Below are 20,027 nucleotides of genomic sequence, written 5' to 3' on the forward strand. Positions count from 1 at the left end.
AATTTTAAAAACTTTTTCACATCTGGGTGGTACCCTTGCGCGTGACCAGTTTATCGAGACCTTTACTATCAAAAAGAATTTGCCTTTTTAAATTTAAATTCACATCATTATGGTTAAGAAATTTCTTACCGACAACACCATTTTTTAGAATCCGAAATGATGGTTTGGCTATATGAAATTTTACGTTATCGGCTTGATTATTGACATTTACCTCAATATAACCGAGGGTAGGTACGGGATATTTGCTTATATCCGCTAAAAATGTACTTTCACTGTAAATAACAGTGGGATCGGTTACCACATTTATTTTTATTATGTTTAAATCCGCGCCAGAGTCCACTAGAAAATCACAAGGTCTTTCAAAAGATTCCGAGTTTTAACATAAGTGATCATTGGTTAAATTTTGAAAATATAAAACATTGGATTTATTCTGATATCCCGAATTTGAAGTTTGCGCTCTGTTATTAAAATTTCGAGAATTAGAGGTATTAGAACTCTCATTGATGTGGTGCCCGGGCTTTTTACAACAATTACAAATTAAAATATTATTTCTAGGCGATTCGAATTTCGGTACATAAGTGTTATCACGATTGAAATTAGCAGAATTTTGAAAACAATTTCTGGAATAATTAAAATTATTACTTACATTATAATTTTGGTGCACTTACCGAAAGCAAAATGGAATACTACAGCAGCCCCCTTTTCGAGATTGTTAAACACATAAAAGTCCCATTTATTTATTTAAAAACCAAAATCACACATCGCACGTCAACACCTCACGAAGACCGAACAAGAACTACAGTTAAAACTTTCGGTAAAGTTCCCCTCCCCTCATTAACAAATTTCAACAAGTTTAAGCAAAGCCTCAACTCATAATTTCAGAGCATTAGGAAGTGAAAGCGCTGGTAATTTTTGTGGCGTAAATGGAATTTCAAAAATCAGGTCTACATATTTGCAAGTAATTTGTCTTTTTCAACAACTATTATGAGCAATTTATAAACAAAGACAACAGATGTAAGAAAAATATTGGTTAAACATAATTGTTAGAATCAAAAATGTGAAACTGGTATGCACTTACGTTGAGAAAAAATACACGATTCAAAGTATGCCGTATTGTATGTCCTAATTTTTAAACAAAAAAATATTGAATATGTAGTACTCCACTTACATTTTTCAACATCTTCACGATTGTTGAAATATTGACAAAACCACATTTTGTTCAACCTTAACTTTAATTACGACAAATATACACACAGCTAAAATATATTTTTGGTGGACTTCGCGAAAGCAAAATGTAATACAACCGCAGCCTCTTTTTCAAGATTGTTAAATTCACAAAAAGCCAAAATTTATTTAAATTACCATAATCATATCACACGTGCACTCGTGACAAGTTTCAACCAATTTCCACTTGCACTTTCATTTGATGACGTCAGAGCAATATGAAAGTGGAAGCGCTGGTAATTATTGGTAAAAATTACGGCGGACCAACTTTTCAACAACGAATATCGATACAATATTGTCGATGATGACTAGCAGTCTTAACCCCAGAGATATATATAATGGGGAACTAATTGATGTCTGCATATTTGCAGATAATTTGTCTGACCAAAGTGTCGCCAAGAGAAATGCATTTCAAAATTCCAAGAACTGCTATGAGGAATTTATAAGCAAATATAATAATTGAAACAAAAATATTGCTTAAATACTCGTATAATTGTTAGAATCAAAAATGTGAAATTAGTATGCACTTACGTTAAATACGCATTTTAAAGTATGTCAAATTCTATGTCCTAATTTTTTATCAAAAAATGTATTTAAACAAAAAAATTTACTATTTACTATTGTACTTACATTTTGAATATCAGCGCTCACCCAGTTCAAGATCCTTAAAATTTTTATACCTTCACGATATCTTCAATCTTCTTTTTGAAATGGTTAAATTTAGAAAATCTACTAAAGTTTTATATAAGTTAATTTCAACGCCATGAAGGCACTTCCTTCCGTACTATTTTACCAAATGGAGAAGGCAAATTATTTCAAGGTTTCAATATAATAATTAATTGTTAAAAAAATAATTGTTAGAAGCAAAAATGTGAATTTGGTATGTACCTACCTACGTTCAGAAAAAAACACGCATTTCAAAATACGCACAATTCTGTTTTAATTTTTAAACAAAAAATGTATTTACACAAAAACATATTTAATATGTCCTAATGCACTTACATTTTTGCAACATCAGCGCTCACCTTCTCCAATATTGTTAAAACATTCACAAAACCACATTTTGTTCAACCTTAATTTCAATTACCACAAATACACACAGTCTGTTCATTATGGAATACAAAAACCAACTGTTTTCGAAAAGTCAAGTAAATTTCTCTAAACTCCCGCGGACTAACTTTTCAACAATCAATGTCAATGCAGCATTGTTGATGATGATTGATGAGTAACAGACAATGGGAAACATACTGATGTCTACTTACTTTTGCAAGCATTCCTCTACTTTTGTTTCTGTCTTTTGTGTGCGCAGGTGTATATTTCCTGTCCCTTCGTGGTGTAAAAGTGGTGTCAAATTTGAAACAAAAGTATAAGTGTTCTTGTGATTAACCAGTGTGTTTTACAACAAAATTTAATGTAAATAAAAGAAAATTTTTTAATGATGATTTTATATTATTATATTATTAGATAAGATGCGTCGTGCACTTCTCTTATCTCTCTCAAACAGAAACATTTCGGATGTATCCGAACAACACCGTCACAAAAAACTTCGTCTATCGGAGTCGCAAGATTTCCAAGTAAGTGAGTACTGCCGACGCAAGCCCTACTGGTGGAATAACGCAACAAACTTCCTCCGGAGATGGAGTTTACCAGGTATCGGGAGAATATTATGGACAAGTGAAAGAAAAACTAGGAGAAAGAGACTTGACGGGGGAGCAGATGTGTGCAGCAACGAATAAATCGCAAGAAGAAGAAGAAGAAACCCTGTTGGAGGCTCAGATGTATGATGCCGCTGAATTAGAAGAAGTCCTGAGAGCTGGTGAATTGAAGAAAATTAAAAATGAACAATACCGTCTATTGATTGAGCGAATATTTCCTCTGACGAAATCACGCACTAAGGCCCGGTTGTATGAAAGCAAGTTGCATGTCGGCAAACACTCTCTCAACTTTAAACGCTTGTTAAAATTGGATTGTTTGTGACGCGGTTGTATAAACAATTTGCGCACGCCAGTTAACTAACAAACGTTTGACAACAAATTAACATCGAATCACGTTCGAACGCGTTTACCAAATTATGTTGGTAAGAGTTCCAGCGTTGTTGACGTTTTCTCTATAGCGTAGCTTCAATTTGCAACTTGCATTGTGTGGTATTGCCGTTTTTGGAAGGAAAAATGCGAGATATAACAAAAAGAACCCCTAATTTTTCTGCTAAGAAAAAAATTACATTTTTGGACATAGTTGAAAGGTAAGTATAACCTCGTTCAACGGTTTTACATGTCTGCTATATCCACTCCTCTTTCCTTGATTCAGGTATAAAACTATTATTGAAAATAAAGACACGTCACGTGTTACCGATTAGAAAAAAAACAGAGCGTGGGAAAATATAACAAATGAATTTAATGCAGAGACTGAAGTTAGCAGAACCGTAAAGCATTTGAAATTGCTCTACGCTAATTTAAAACCGAAAACACGAAAAGATGTTGCCGAGGAACACGTAAAAACTAAATTATTATCAATTATAATATAACAAGTGATATGATTATTATCGATAATATTTCGAGTGAAACCGAGCAGATTTAACGAGTGCGAAGCACGAGTTGAATGTGCTGCTTCGGTTTCACGAGCCATATCTTCGATTATTAATCATATCACGAGTTATATTCAACATGAGAATATAATAAATGAACACATTTTTTGATAATAAAATTGATTTCGTCGTTTTGAGCTTGCCTCCAACGTTGGCAAGCCATAAAAGACGAAAAAATTTATGAAATTCTAAAATCTGTCAACTTGACAGTTTTTAAATTTAGGTAGCAACAGACCACAATAAGGCAATAAATTTATTATCGCTGTGATAGACATGTAACTAAGGGCATGAACAAATCTTATTGGAAGAAATGGGGTCATGTGATACATGAATTATATTCTCAAAAAAACATACTACCCGTTTACTTATTGTTAACAGAAAGAACAATATTTAAAGGCAAAGGTGGTTGATGAAGACAGGCGCAAACTTAATAGAACCGGTGGAGGCAATTGTAAGCCGAAATTAGATGAAACAAGCGCTCACATTTTAGCGATAATAGAAGCCCAAGTGGAACCTTTACCAAATTTTTTCGATGATGCTGCGAACTATTTTCATGATGGTAACAGCATATTTTAGTCTCCAAAGTGTGTAATATCTTCATTAACACATTTATTACTGTAGTACGTATAGATTATTATTCCTGGGTGTTCTGGTACTCAATCTCAACCGACTCCTCATTCGGATCCTGAAAGTGTACCAGTCACTCAGCCTGTGCCTGAGACGAGAGCCAGGACATCGCGCCGTACTAGGATTAGAAAAAACGAGAAACGTAAACAAAAAAGTCAATTATAAGGAATTATATTAAAAAAAAACCGGTAAGAACGCAGGTCAGTCTAGATGGCCGAAATATTCCTACCACGTTCGCCATGATTTCGGGTCATGAAGGTACGAAGACATTGCTAGGCGCCGACTTCATCGAAGATGCACGCTTAGTCTTGGACCTAGCAGGACGAAGCTACCACGTCAAAGGTGAACCCCAACGAGAATTTCCATTCGTAGAGCAAGCGGTCTACGATACAAAGGTGCCCACTGACGCCAAAGTACAAACTGCCCTAGCGTCCATGCGACCTCCAGATCCACTCGACTCTCTGGAGGGGTCACCCAACCCTCGAAAGATGGCGCCAGAAATAATGGACGTAGACGATGACGACGATTGCTTTGGTCCACCGCCGCCGATTGCTAAGAAATCCCCACAAGGTCGCTGGCACGTGTATCAGGCTCCTTACGCCACTGAGTATATGATGCACGATGCATGCCTAGCTTGGGACGCAGTCAGTACCGAACAGAACTACCTCTTCCCAGAGAAACCCCGTAGAACTACACGAGTTCACCTGTTCTCCGTACACCTCCGCGCAAACGAAGCCCAGTCGCTATCAGAGGGACAGCGCGGAAACTTAAGCCAAATACTCGAGGAGTACGAAGATGTTTTTCGAGATCAAGGACCACCAACCCCGTATATGGAGCATGGTATTCCCACTGGGGAACACACTGCCATCTCCCAGCCACCATATCGGCTGACCCCAGCAAAGAAGGTGCAGCTTAAGGCCGAAATCGACGGAATGCTCGAGGCAGACATCATAGGGGAGTGCGATAGCCCCTGGGCATCCCCCGTTGTCATGAAGGCAAACCCAATAGAAAGGAAGAATAGGGATATGAAAACACTCCTTGCCATTCAGATAGGGAAAAATCCGCATACCCAATGGCCCGATAAGCTCCCCGCAATCCGATTCGCCATGAATACTGCCATTTGCAGCAGCACCGGATTCAACTCTGCCTACCTAATGTTCGGACGCGAGCCTCGGACCATCGGCGACGTCACCCAGGACCTACGGGGCCTCATCGTCGTCGAAACTTTTATTGAAGAAATCACCCCTCGTCTTCTACGATTCGCCGACGACCTCAGTCAAGCCCGTGAAACTCACGAAAAGGGACAGCTTCGTCAAAAGTGTCAGGCTGACAAAGGAAGAAGGCCCGCCCCAGAGTACAACCCCGGTGACTTAGTACTTGTAACAACTCACATTCTCAGCAAAACCCGCGCTGGAATAAGCTCTAAATTTGCACCTCGGCGAGATGGGCCCTATCGAGTACTTCAAGCCCGTGGTCCCACTTCATACGAGATCGTAGAAGACGCAGATCCTTCGCAACTACTGGGGACATACTATAGCTCCCAACTAAGACCTTACCTCAGTACCACCCAGGAAGGCGCGCCGCCTGCACCCATCATGCCCATTCGGAAACGGGGCCGTCCTAGGAAAAACCCCGCGGTCCAGAACCAATGATCGGGACGATACTTTTGATCCTGAGGGGGAGGATGTAACGGAACACCTAACGCCATCATCCCACGCCACGCTGAAGCTCAACCACGGCCTCACTCCGCGCGTATTCGTTAGTACACTGTGTCCGCTACCCAAGCGCTTAGTGCCATTTACGCTCGAATGATGACGTTCTCGGCAACCGCGCACGCAGCGTAGAATTCAAACGGACTAGAAGAGGGCCTCGGAACGACCACCAGGCGGAATTCAACCCGTACTCGCTCCATCCCCTTGAACTGCACTACTCGGTGGTCGACCTAAGGTTTTATTTGGAAAAGGCAGTAGTCGAACTGGGCTTTGAAGTGGAATAATCCCTCGGCTTCGATAAGCGCGCTGTGAATACGGCCGATATTGGACCTTGGAGATTCCATCCGCCTTTCTTCGCGCCGCGCCGTCTTTTGAGTTAGATCATACCATACATATATAATATTCCTGTACATAGTTGTAAATAAAGTTAGTAAATACAAGCACGCGTTTGTGTCCGTTCACCACTATCAAGTGTATGTTACAACCCGTAATTAACAGGAGTGGCCACGTTTACGACAACCGAGCTCGATGAACTAGTAAAAAATTGCAGGATTCTATACAGTTAGTGAGGAACATTGAAAATGCAGTGTTTTTGTGCGAATTAACCAAATACGATGTTTACGTGTGTAAAAACAAAGTGTTACAGTGTCAACCCCGCATGGCTAAACACGCGTGTGATGTTTTATATTTAAGTGTAGAAAGTGGTCTAAATCTTGTAAGTTTGAGCGATTTTTTCAAAAGTTTATTAGAACAGTGTTCCATTCTGCGAAGTGTTTCCGATATATGATGTGTTTATTCATATTGCAGCCTTAGAAATCATTGAGAACGGTGGTGGCGATGACAAAAAATTTGACGACACCGTGTTGGATATCATCACTAATCGTTGTAAGAGCAGTCGTGTCTCATTTGAAATATTTTTAAAGTTACCTCAAACTTTTAGAGACCATGTGCAAAATAGGATTACCTATTTTAGAGAAAATAACGATTATAATTATGATTAATATACGATTTGACAAAATAAATAAAAAACCAGTTTTGTATTTCGATGTATGATTGTGATACAAAATATATGTACGAGTACATAGTTGAAAAAAAGTTATTTTATTTGTCAGTTTACGTTCGATAATAAGAGAGGAGCGTATTTTCTAGGGTAAAAAAAATAATATAGTGGGAAAAAACGGTTGCTTTATCAGCGTACGTTCGATAATAGAGAGGGAGGTGAGTATTTTGTAGGAGTCTTTTTTTTGACAGTACGAGAAAAAAATTAAATGAAAAAAATGCACAAAGTAAGATTATGATTAAAACCTACCAGTCGAGATCTCGTCGAAAAAGGGATGAACATGGGACTGGGTAACCATATCAGGTATATTTACTAGGACCGACCGTATCCCAGAATTTGTTCCGGGCAATCCGAATATGTCAATTACCCGTTGGCTGATCGAGGATAGGGGAGGTCGAAAAGGGGTACCACATGCAGAATGGATTCCATGGTGTAGCCAAAAGTTGATATAATAGCCTCGGTAATATTAATTATCCGTGGGCTGAGTGGAAAAACCTCCTATTGAGAGTTTTTCCCAACCACACCGACTATGCGTCCTCGTTGCATAAGATGCTGAAACGGATAAACGACCCCAACGAACCCATAGTATTATTACAACAAAATGGAGTTGTTACTAGTCGCCATATCTCGGCAAAGAACGCCGTTTCTTGTGTAATAGACGGATTGGCAACCCTAAGTTTACAAAATAAGGCACGAGCGGGCAGATATGATCTGCTAGAAGTATCATACGAAGAATATCTGTCTCCAGTCCAAGATGAAACGAACGAAAGCAAATGGGAGAAACATAAGATGCATTGGCAAAGAAAAGAGAGTCGTGTTGACCCGAATAGGCACTTCCGAGGGGAACGTACCAAGATAAGCGGATGTGATCTTAAGTTTACAATCAAGAGATTAAGATCTTACAATTTTCATAGCGTGGATCATGTAGCGGCAAAGCGCCGGAAAGCCAAGGTAGAGTATAAACGCTGCATTCGTTTAGGACATACAGCCGAAACTTGTACTGAAGTACCAAAGGAAAAAAGGTGCTGACCACGCAAAATGACAATGTGGCCAGCGTATGTATTTTGCTGACTGTAAGATAAATGGTTGTGCGACACGGGGTTATGTCGAGGCCGGAAGTTGGACGATCACGGTACAAGCTCGTTTCACAGCTGACGAGGTTTAGGTTGATTATAAACCGTCACAGGCGATAATATGAGGGCTCGCCGACGGAGTGTCCCCGGTAATCGGAGAACCGAGCGCTACACTTGAAGTAGGTCGCCGTTCCTGTGTTCATTACTGCCGATAACCTAACAAATAGTACCGGTCATAATTGAACAGCCGTTTGTGAACTATCCAGATGTCCTACTGGTGATTAAAAGCGAAAATTTTAGGTGTCGATTAAACACTATCTAGCAGTTCTTGAAGGGGTCACTGCGAAAGATTCGATCCGGTAATAACTAATAAATAATATGGCAGCGGTTTCGTGCATCGATGTAGCATGGAGCGTTGATGAAGTCGATAAACTAATTGGGATGGTCCGAAAGCATCGTGAATTGTATAGATCTATATTGGGGAGAAATTGCAGCTTTACTTTCTGTCAAAAAAAATAATAGTGACATGTTTGAGAGAAGATTGCATGAACAATGCCACGGTTATCTCCCAAATACACCACAGCTTTATAGAAGGCAGATCAACGGTGGATGCTTGGAAGGTAGTGGTGATCTATGTGAAGAGATGTCCCTCTAAATATATACTCGCCCTTTTTATTGATGTCTCAGGGGCCTTCGATAATGTCTCCTGGAATTCCATTCTTAGGAGGCTCGTAGAGGCAGGGTCTAGAGATTTGGAGCTCTGGGAATCCTATTTTAGAGAAACGGAGGGCAATATTCAATCGATCATTAGAGGGGTCAGCAGAGGCTGCCCTCAAAGATCCATCTCTATTGCGTCGGTTAGAAAAACGTGGTGTGGTATGCGTTGCATATGCCGACGATCTCTTCATTATGGTGGACGCAAACAGCAGAATAGGTTTAGAGCCGAAAGGCAACGAGAGTATGGAACTTGTGAGAGAATGAGCCAGAAGAGTGAGTTTGGCTGTGGCTGCTGAAAGGGATACTATCCGATACCCGATCACCTTGGGTGCCAAATGATGATAAAAACCCCCTTTATAAGAACACTACCAAGTATTTAGGGATTGCGAGCTCTGAAATATTGGGCTTTCTTCCTCATTTCAAAGAACTGAGACTTCGCCTAATTAAGCTCACGGGTCAATGATGGGGTCCTTCACTTGTGACAGTCCGGAGCTGGCGGAGTGGACTCTTAGCTTGAACAGTATTGTATGGAGCAGAGGTATGGTTCAAAGAATTAGAGAAGGCGTATATAGGAAGAACTATTGACAGATGCCAAAGAACAATGATGTTTACAGTTCTCCCAGTGTGTAGTACCATGTCGACTGAGGCTTTGCAGGTGTTATTGGGTGAACTCCCATGACACCTACAAGCAATAGAGTGGAGCTTAACATTTGCTCTAAAGAAAAACAGACAACTTCCGGTGAATAGACATATAAGTGATAATGAACTGCAGAGTACCACTCCAAAACAAAGGCGTAATTGTATACGTGAAAGGCTGAGGCAGATTTGGTACGAGAACTGGACCGAATCGGAAAGGAAAGCGACCGTAACCAAAGGAAACATCGCGATAAGAACACTATACCTGCTATTGGCCAAAAATATCGCGAACTCTGAAGAGAATAAACTCATCATTTACAAACAGACAAGCCGCCCCTTGCTAACATATGGAGTCCCAGCCTGGAGTCACTCGTCAAATTATGCCATGGAACCACTAGAAATACTACAAAACAAATGCATGCGACTATCACGTGGGCAGCGCGATACACAAGAATAAGGGAACTCCAAGAAGCCACGGGATTATCACTGATTAGAAGTTACATCAAGGATTACACCAAGAAATTCTACGCCACAAACAGAAACAGCGAGTTCGTCCGCCGCATCCGCGAGGAGAAGCTGGACGTCGTACACCACAAACGGTTATTATACAATTAACGCGCATAGGTCTATAAGTAACAATTTAATAAATTATTCAACAAAATGTAAATACATACAAAAATATGAGGTAACACCTTACATTAGGAATTAATTACTTAAGTTAAAAATAACAAAATGTACGGGACAATAATAAAGAGTACACTCAGTCCGTCCCAGATAACAAAACATTACCTTTGCTTATTGTGCAAAGAATAGTTATACATAGCTTGTAAATAATTTGTTAAGTTTCGTTTCTTCCCAAAACATTCTGAATTAAAACTCTTATAATAATCTAGCTACTTTACAAACAAATAAGATTATTTCAAATGGTATTTTAAGTGTTTTCTTTCCCTGTCTTTTTGTGAAAATGGAGAACGACAGTGATGATTTGTACACCGCCTGAAATTAGGGAAGGTGCTTCAACTGCTATTTTAAATTTGTTGCCCAAAAAATTAATAAAAAAAAAAAAACTACGAAGCCGCTTCCAATACATTTATGAACTGGAGAACTCACAAAAACACCAATTCGTTTTCGGAAAATAATATTTATCTTGGCGTATTTTATTGATTTGTAAAAAAAAAATACAAGCCTTCTTTGCTGTGGAAGACATACTCAATGTTAAAGGCAACGTTAAGTATCCATCAGGACGTGAACATGGAAAATTACAGAAAGCTCCATTTCTTTTTAAAAAGAACAAATTGAAGAAAGCTTCACAACGGAAGAAATACGGAAATTCATTGACAAAGCTCCTGATGATAAATACCTGGCCATTAAGGTAGCAACTTTTCAAAAACTAAAAATTAATAATTAATCAATAACGTTTTTCATTTTGAAGGTTACCCTGATTATGGGAGTTATAGGTTGTTCCATTGATCTTTATGTAATGAAAACAGATTATGTTCATGACCATCAAACAGCGTTTCTCGTTGACATTCCGGAAACAAAAAATAAAGCAACACGCCAGTTTTCAATTACTAGTTCATTTTATGGTATTGTTAAAAACTACATTTCGTTGCAACCATCAAAAGTAACTACAAATTCAATCTTTTTAAATTTCCTTTGGCAAATGCACCGTTCAAATAATTGTAATTAATAAATTTAGATCGTTTAGCAAACAAATAACCACTTATTTAAATTTACCAAATCCTGAAAAATATATGGGCTATTGCCTGTGAAGATCTTCAGCAACAATATTTACCGATGGAGGACCAAATATCATAGATTTAAAAATGCATGGGGGATGACAATCCAGTGCACAAAAATTATACGTCAATTAGACCCACATTGCTCTTTGGGTAAAACGCAATCGGAAGAATCAAGACCTAATTCTGAAGCTGGAATATCAAATTCAAAAGTGAATAATGATGTTAATATTGCATCTCCCCGTTGCATCAATATTACTAACTGTAATTAATAAATGTTGGAAAATAAAAAATAAATTTTTAACTGCAGAACTTTTTATTCAGTCGTAATTAAAATAGTGTCTTTTACTCGCATGTTGTTTAAGACATTTTTTATATTTTGTCGGTGCGGCCTCCACGTGTTGGCGGTGTCTTTGTAAGGCAGCTGCACGTGTGCGGACCCTCAACCTTGTAAGGCGGCCGCCGTCTGAAGTGCGGCTCGCACCACCTCTGGCGGCGGGGTTTGGACGGGCTATTTCCCCCCTAATATCATGACATTTTTGTGTGGACATTAGCAGTGTAAGTCGGATCGTTGCAATGTAACCATCGAAGGAAGTTAAAATAAAACAAAGTAAAAATACAGTCCGCTTATTTATTTTCAACGACTAAGAACCAAACACATGTAATGGGCTAATATTACACTCGGATGAATTCGAACACTCGCTTCGCTCGTGTGAAACTCTTCATCCTCGTGTCGTAATAGCCTTCATTACATGCTCGTTAAAGAATATACTATTACATTATCTCATTCAGAAATAAAGGGGAATGAGGGTTTCTACACGAACGACCTGGAAAACTATCCAAATGAATGATTCAAAGAAAAAAAGAAGTTTGAAGACAAATTTTTGGTGTGCCATTTCCAACGCTGGAATGTCTGCACCCTGCGTAGGGCGTGCAAGAGGTGAAGCTATAAGTGCCAATGTGTTGTTACGTACACCAATGTGACGAATATTTGTATTTGTATTCTGCTATGTATTGTTATATGTATTGGCATAATTTCTTTTATCATGTTCAAATATCAATAATATTAATATGCATACAGCCGAAATCATCGGAATGTACATTCTTTCGTAAATATCAATAATTGCGCTTTCCATGAGAACTGTAAACAATTCTTCATTATCAAAAGCCATCCAACATATTTAAGACGGCTGATTCCTATCATGAAAGGAGTCCAACATTGTATTTCCATCAAGCAGCATTAAATTTAGTAGTTTTTGAAGACAATTATTCCGTTCCGGCACACAACAGTGTATACAAAACATTCTTTACCAAAATTGTTACATTTTATAAACACTCATCATGCTGACGCGGAAGTCAACAGTGTGGAGAATTAAAATTTAGTTGAAAATCAGTGGCATAAACGAACAATAACCCCTTTTCGTTCAGACATTAAAAAGCTAAATAATTTTGTGCACGCAAAAGTAAAACAATGCGTATAGAATTTGAAATAGAACCAAGATTTACGATTTACAAAAATGTTCTTACACATTGCTTATAACGCTAAATCGATGATGTGTTGAAGAGTTGGAGAGGCTTCAGTTGGAGAGATATTTACAAGAAAATAATATCATTTCTGAAGAATTTTAACAAAATTTAACACAGGGAAAAACTGTGACTGAAAAAAAAAAGAATTCGCATTAGAGGAAAATGTCACAAAACCGTTCCAGTTCTTATTTCCAAAGAAATTGCACAATTCATTGATTTGTTGATGGCAAAAAAAATGTGTACCAGAAACAAATTCTTTCTTACTTGCTACAGTGAAAAAATACACATAAATAGATGGTTATTCAAGTTTAAGATGTCTAGTTAAAGCATGTGGAGCGGAATATCCAGAAGCGCTAACTTCTAGAAAATTAAAAATTGAAATAATAATTATTGTTTACTCCAGTGCTTTGAATTGCACTTATTGGAATGGAAAATACAAAGTATGAAATTACTGGCAATAGTGTTACACACATCTCCCCTATATCAAAATTCTGTAGATGGGAGGTGTTCCAGACGTATCCTAAATCTACTAAATGTACTATTGTTAGATACGTTGATGTCTTTGAAAGATTCTGTAAATTGTAACTTTTCCATTGTTAATTGTATATTAATTACCGAAATTTATCCAAAATTGATATATAACTATTCCAAATTCTGTGATACCACACACTTTGATTAATAATAAAAGATATAGATAGGTAGCAGATCCCATCGAGAAAGATAAATGAAATTTTCATTCATCTGCACCAATTCATGATTCATTTATATTTTATGTGATACGAATTATATAGTATATTAATTCCTGTTATTGTCCATTTTTATAAATATTAATTCTTCAAATGTTTGCATCTATTCCATCACTAGATTTATCGCTATTTGTGAATTCAAAGATTAAATTCTTTGTCCCGTAATCATTCATCGTTTTGTTTGTCATAAAAATAAATATTCTATAAATAACTATTAACTTTCTAAATATTAAGAAATCCGTAAAGCTTATATGGAATTGTAACGTCCTGTTAAATAAAATGTTAAACTCGAAATGACTGACCGACCAATAAAAAACTGAATAAGAGGATTCGCAAAGAGGGAGATCACTTCAAACCACGTAGGATGAAACATTACAATGAAAACAAAAATTTTGTTGAAAGGACAAAATAGTGAAAATTTATTTTATTTCAAAATATGAGACATCGCTCAACAAATGTATTGTTTCGACAATCAAAAGCCTACAATCTCGAAAAAAATTAGTTTGGGGTTTGGTCGCCAACTTACAAAATTCAATGCCAAAATTACAAAATTTGAGACCGTCATTACAATTAACGAATAATCTTTATACATACACTGACCGGAAAAAGAAAAACCACTTTAAAAATCATATTTTAACTAGCGGTTGTATTTGTTTGTCTCTTTTTTTAGCTAATTTGTACATCCTGTGTACAGCGAATGGTTCTCTAAATAAAATAACCATTACAAGATAAATTAATACTTTTTAAAGCGACTTTGCGAAAGGTGGTCGTTTTTTTGCCGGTCAGTATATTAAATTTTTAAAGATTTAAGTTAGGATAATTTGTCCATTTTAACCATTTAATTGTACACACAATGTACGCAAAACCCCCATATATGGGGTTTTAAACTACAAAAACTTTAAATTCTACTACGGACTCACCTAGACTCAAACTGGAAAACGTCCCACAGCATCTGTAAATGAAAAGAAAATAATCTTAGCCCTATGAAGTTTTCTTATGTCAAGTCCAATTACCAAACTTGAAGAAATCATGTCTTAAAGCTAGATCCTTCTTTTGAATAAAATTCTGAACAAAACGTTATTGTATTATTCCAAGACACTTTACAATTACTTAAAACAACTAATCTTTGTCGACATGGAATTTTGTAATTTTGAACAAAAAAACTTGTTTTACACATGGAACGTTTTCGTATAAATCAAATAAGTCGTTTTCTGCTTTATTTTCAGCAAGTGTACTTCCTTGGCACGTTACGTTTTAGGTTCATGAAAGCATAAATTATACTCTTCTGTGTGTATATAGACATAGGCATATAGACAAACAGACCGACAGACAGGCAGACATGAAGACGGAAACGAAAAACCTATTTTTTCGTACTCTAGCTTACGTTTGGGAAGTAAAAACAATTATATCTACTAAATCGCAACTCTTTGATATGCAAATTCGCCTCATTCTTTCATTTATCAAAACAAATGTAGAATCAGAGTTTTGGGTTCGTACTACCTTTGATTTCAGTTAAACCTACCGATTCAACTTTTAATCGCCAAATCATATATTGCATTGTGGGTTAATTAAGAAGGTTTTATAGAGTAATAGTTTCCAGCGAATTTATTTGTTTCATTTATCGATACTTTTGTGTGTGGTTATTTTGTCTTACGATCAGCTGCCATATAAAATTACTGTTGACTTTGTTTTGTTTGTTTTTTGATTGAAGTCGCTAGTTCATTTGAACCTTCGTCATACTTTTAATGTGACTACGATATTCCTAAAATATGAGAATGTACATATTCGAGTGGTCCTCAAAAGTATTTTTTTTACAAATGTGCACTTTTGCCAAAGGAGAAACGCTGAAAGAGTTTTTGTCACGCTGGAACTTTGCGATTATGATTAAGCACAATGACTTGTACCAAATTTATGATGGAAATGACGAAAGTGCAAAAGAGCTTCTTGATATTATATCTTCTGGAGGTGGGTTCCGTTAGTACTTAAATAAGTAGGTATGTACAAAATTTTTGTCCATCGAAAAAATAAAATTGAAATTGATGATATTAAATTAGAATGCCATTCTTAATAACGCCATAGAAGCTTACGCTGGCTGGGAAGTAAAAAGAAAAAAGTTGATCACCCTCAGTAGGTAATTAAAATTTACTTAGCCAGCTATTAGGCTATTACTATCCGTTTTATGACAATATTCGGTATTTAGAGTAAACAATTATTTCACTTTTGTACTTTTACAATGATGATTATCGTACGCTCAGGAATGCATACTTAGAAAATATGAATATTGACTCTTCTTTCAAAATGCAAAAAAGCTTCAAAACTAGTTTTCTACTGATCATGTAACCCTTGGGTAATTCCAGTTTTGCTGTTGAAACAGCAAACAATTTTTAAACATTATTTGACTGTAGAAGTAACAATTAAGTATGATACTACGGATCTTATTGCATCTACCTATGTAAACATTAAACAGACCTGCAAAATTTAAATGTTAAAAACCTGTTTCTGTTTTAACGATGTTTTTGCATATTAAGTATTCCTCATTACGGATATGTACTTCATTTTTTGTTATCACGTAAGATTTATTTGGACAAAACTACGAAAAACTAAATTTTAAGAAGCACACAATTTTAACCCTTAATTACTCGCGCTTTGTCTTGTTTATTAATTGGTCGCACAGTGTATTTTATACACCATCACGTTTTTGGACTTTTTAAGCTTTTCTTTTATTTCAGTTTTATAATTTTTATGATTTTAACCAACTTGTACAATAAGAAAAATTCAACAATTCAAAATTCAAATTCAAAAATACTCTAGGGTTTTATTTAAATTTAGAACATACAACATAAAATAACTTTAAATTCACAAAAATGAGAAACAAAAAACAAAAATTCAATTCTAAAACAATGAGAATAAGACTTTATTCTTGCTCTTCTGTTCTACTTTTACGACAGCTTACGCATTCTTGTGTTTTTACTACGTGTTCTTTACATGCTAGTCTACCACACAAGTCGCATGTGATGGTTGTAACGCGATTTTTCTTACTTTCGCAAAAGACACATTTACCTCGATTTCTTGTAACATTCCTCTCAATGTTCGTTGAAGTTTTTTTATATTTAGAAAGAAAGCCTTTTATATCTATAGGAAGCGTCTCAATGTTTGCTCGAGTTTCCAGATGAGGCTTCATCAAAGACAATGCAACGTTTTTCAGAAAAATACGTCGTGGCTGTTTATTGGAGTCTATGTGAAAGTATTTATAAATTATGTTAGAGTTTATTCCCGCAATATTAATCATTTGGAAAAAAAGAACCAGAGGCCAGCGTCTTGTTCGTTTTTGTACCGAATAATTACCACACATTTCGTCAACGGTGTCAATTCCGCCTTTAGTAGAATTGTAAAACAAAACGATATCAGGCTTATTTGAAGATCTGTCGACAATATCGTCGGCGTGCATAGTCGAGAGTAGTATCACAGCTTTATTTTTTTTTTGGCAATAGGATACTAGCGTCATATCCTTCCGAAACGCAAATATTGAAGATGGAATTGGTCGTGATTTATTAGGTAATAGTTCGGCAGGTATCTCTTTTTTATTTTTTCTCAATGTGCCAACTAATGTGGTTTTTTTGTTTAGTAAATCCTCTGCAAGTGGGTAACTCGTGTACCAATTGTCAGTCGTCAAGTTTCTATTTTTTCCAACGTAGTCGTTTGTCAACCTACTGACAACTGCTTGTGGAGAATTTTCACAGACATAAGGTCCGTCTGGCTGCTTGCCACAGTAAAGCTCTAAATTAGACAAGTAAAATGTTTTGGAATCGCATAAAGCAAAAATTTTTAGTCCATACTTTGCCGGCTTGTTTGGCATATACTGAATAAAACTGCATCTTCCTCGGAAAGGAATCAGCATCTCGTCAATTGTCATAAACTCTCCAACGCAATAAGAGCCCTTGCAGTTTGCAACAAATGCATCAAATATATGTCGTATTGCTGCCATTTTGTCGGTTATGCGTCTGTTTTCTCTAGTGCCCACATCGTCAAATCGGACTACAGAAAGAAGAAACAAGAAACGGTTTGCGCTCATACAAGCTCGAAATATTTCTATTCCCGTTCCGTCGGCGCTAAACAATTCGTGAAAATTGGTATGACCTTGTTTTTTTACACCGGAGAGAATCAGCAGTCCCAAGAATGCCAAAAATTCTTCCTTATTTGTCTCACGTGCATCTCTCTCTCGCGCATAATTTTCCTGTTTTCTTCTGATAAAAATATTTGTACATCTTACAATCTCTTCAACCATCGCAGCATTTATAAATTTCTCAAAAGCAGATATTTCGTTTGATATCTCACTTTTTGGGACGAGGGGATGACAACGTTCTTTACAAATGTTTTTTGCAGGTGTCTTTGACTTTTTCTTCAGAGGCAATTTGCTCCATTCCAAGTTATGCTTTGTTTTGTAAACTGGACCATCGCCATCGTTTGCATTTTGAAGAGCTGTTGTTGCCGTAACTGAATAATCTGAATGTTCATCTTCATTTACCAAATTATCGACATTGTTATCGCCACTAGCCTCTTGTTCTGAATTGCTTTCATGTTCACTAAGTTCGAATTGTTCTTCGGAATCTGCTGAATCGTCTCCACCCACTATTTGTTCTTCAGATAGATCTTCATCATGAAAAGCAGCTAATTCTTCATCAGTCAAACAATTGGGATTCCTCACTTGGATTGGAAACCTGTTTTCAAGTGAAAAAATATTTTTGTAATCAGTTTTTGATCAAATTTTATTCGATGTATGTTTTATACTTTACACAATTAATACTTACATATTAAGTCGCACGGTGTAATTTGTACACAGGACAAAATCAAACTAATTTAATTAGCAATAACACACTGTACGGTCGCTGTTCTTAACCTCAAATGCTTATAAGAAAGATAAATGAGGAATACCTAGAAGCGCTTGCGCATTGAAATAGTTTTTAGCAAATGGCCGACAAAAACGTCAACTGCGTGTATTTTATACACGCATGCGAGTAATTAAGGGTTAAAGAAAAATGCTACTTATTCTGTATTTTTTTATAAATTAACAAACATATTTTTATCCACTTAATAAAAATCTTTATGAAATCGTTGCCGTTTCTCCTCAAAAGTTAGCATTAATTTTTTTCTCCTGAACTTTTTGTGGTGCTCATGATTCGGCCTTCAATTTGACACTACTTTTTCATTTTTGACTTGCTCAAACATCTGAATGGTGCAACGCACTTCAAATGTACCAATGGAAGGCTATCATATTTTTTGCAAGGCGATAACAATAATGAGTGGATGAAATTTTTGTTTTTTTTTTTAATTGTACGTGATGGAATTATTTAACGATTTTTACGGTAATTAGCATCCGAATCTATCAAATTCATCTGTTTCTCTTATAAAATTTATGAATGTTTTTACCGATGATATGGTAGGATTGGTAGGCATATTTTGACATTGTGTGGCGACTTTTCATTTTTTTAGGCTAAAAAACGATTTGACACTTTTGTTAAATTGTCGAAAAATGCTCAAACCGCTATTTTCATTACCAAAATTAAATTATAGCAAAATCTACAAAACTTACACTTATATCCAAAATTCGACCGGATCAGCTGTTGTTTGTTTTCCGAATGTGTGCGTTTCAACCACACCACGTTACGTTCGGTATTAATTCGGATTGATTTTTATTGAATAGTCGTGGAGCACACCAACCTGGACCTGCCGGAGCATATTCATCCATTCGTATTACACTTTTATTTCGGATATTTTTAACGAGTTTGTTGTCACATGGAAACCGGGAACTAGATCGACTCTGTTACGTCTCCTATAACACACAAACCACAGAACACAACACAGACCACACACTTTAGATGGGAATCTACTGTACTACCAATGGTAATAGAAATAGCGCGCCGCCAGTGGAGGTGGGGACAACTAAATCAAAAATTGCGCGAATTTTAAAGGAATCGCTATTAATAAAAGCATGTGAAAGTGAAGTAGAAAATGTTCATTACGATTCAAGCTATTGTCACCGAAATATTGTTAGGGTGACAATAGCTTGAACCATAATGAACATTTTTTACTGAAGATTGAAATGAAACTTTTCTGTTAAAAAAATAATATTTATTGAAACGATTTAATTAAAACTTAATCTAATTAAATCACACAGACAATAATATTTATTCCTACAGGTAACACCCAATTACAGGAATAATATCAGACTAACTAAACTGATTCATGACAGCAACTAAAAAGTATAAATATTTAAAAAACAAAAGTATTTATAACTAATTAAACATTAAACCAAATTTACAATGCAATTACAAATACTACAACTAGAATCTAAATTAATATCATATAAATGTGCAATTTTGTT

The 20,027-nt window shown here is 36.4% G+C and overlaps 1 long non-coding RNA gene across 1 annotated transcript in view; it reads right to left on the reverse strand.

Moving 5' to 3' along the window:
* The window catches only part of LOC135137485 (uncharacterized), a 131,020-nt gene extending 111,493 nt beyond the window's left edge, over positions 1-19,527 (reverse strand). The window contains exons 1-2 of the long non-coding RNA XR_010281820.1: positions 19,236-19,527; positions 14,566-14,597 (exon numbers count right to left, since the gene is read on the reverse strand). This is a non-coding gene — a long non-coding RNA (uncharacterized LOC135137485). The remainder of the gene's footprint in view (positions 1-14,565; positions 14,598-19,235) is intronic.
* Positions 19,528-20,027: the final 500 nt, after the last annotated feature.

This window comes from Zophobas morio, unplaced genomic scaffold, assembly GCF_036711695.1.
Source record: "Zophobas morio isolate AGI-343-1 ecotype UQ-CSIRO unplaced genomic scaffold, CSIRO_AGI_Zmor_V1 ptg000029l, whole genome shotgun sequence".
NCBI lineage: Eukaryota > Metazoa > Arthropoda > Insecta > Coleoptera > Tenebrionidae > Zophobas > Zophobas morio.